The following is a 1,218-nucleotide window of genomic DNA, read 5'->3' on the forward strand; positions in this document are numbered from 1 at the left end:
TAATTGGTATTGTTACAACGCCATACTCCTGTGTGAAGGAGGCCTAAAGTCCAAACAGATTCAGTTTGCTTACGTTCCCATGTATTTATATTGTTCCAAGGAGGAAAATTCATTAAAATATTTCCATTCAGTTCATATTAGTTCACATCTACTTCTTAAAAAGTGACTTTGGTTTGCTGAAAATCATCAAGGAACAAAAGTTCAATATATCGAACTGATTCATAACTGTAATGCGGTTTCACTGAACAGAAAACTTAAACTAAATAATTTATTGTGTTTATGAACACAAAAACAAACATTAGAAATTAAAACAACAAAGCAGATAATGAATTTACTCTATCCTTTTTGCTTTACATTTTTTGTACAAAACAGTTTGTTTGGTTGTGCAAAAAAATTCCTAAACTGCTTTGTTGTCTGATTTACTTTGTATTTTGTTCCAAATCTTTCCTTAGATCGACACATAAAATGGTTGAATGCAGAAAAAGCTTATGGTTAAAAACACCCAATACACAATCTTTCCTTGCCACACCAATATAAAGCTGCTTCAAGGATGTGACTTTCTAAGTGCAGAATTATTGGTGTGTTCTCATGTTAATCTTACTGCTGTCTCATAAATCATGACAGGAACACGGTGGAATTAAAAGACTCTTTGGGGACTCGTGTTTACGGCCTGAATAACACCTGGCGACATTACAAGCTGGTAAATAATTCAGAATACATTAATAAACACTGACCACATTCATGTGAAATAACTCATTTTCCACTGCAGCAACAGAAGAGACTCAGAACGCTGTTAAAATGAAACTACTTTATTTGTCTAGTTCAAGTATGACAAGTGACTAATTTCTGGTGATGTTGATTTAATATTAATCCAGAAAAATACATTAATAAGCGGGCAGCAACATGGAACATAGTAATAAAGTGATTAAGTTGAATAGGAAGCAGGTATTCGTTGTTGAAACGTTTCAAATTAGTTATTAATCAGTTTTGGGCTGATGACAGAGGGGAAGTACAGAGTGTTAGTCGCTTTCAGAGACATGAATTTGGTTCCTTGGAGAAAGTTATCCAGGTGTAAATATGATGAGCCGAGCTGTGGAGAATGACTGAGGACATAAATAGAGACGCTGCTGTGGGCTCTGTTGGGATGGGTAACGCAAACACCCATTAGAACAGCGGTGCCCAAGTCCAGTCTTCAAGAGCTACCATCCTGTAACTTTT

The sequence above is a fragment of the Cyprinodon variegatus genome, unplaced genomic scaffold (assembly GCF_000732505.1).
Source record: "Cyprinodon variegatus isolate N-32 unplaced genomic scaffold, C_variegatus-1.0 Scaffold1328, whole genome shotgun sequence".
NCBI classification, from domain to species: Eukaryota; Metazoa; Chordata; class Actinopteri; order Cyprinodontiformes; family Cyprinodontidae; genus Cyprinodon; species Cyprinodon variegatus.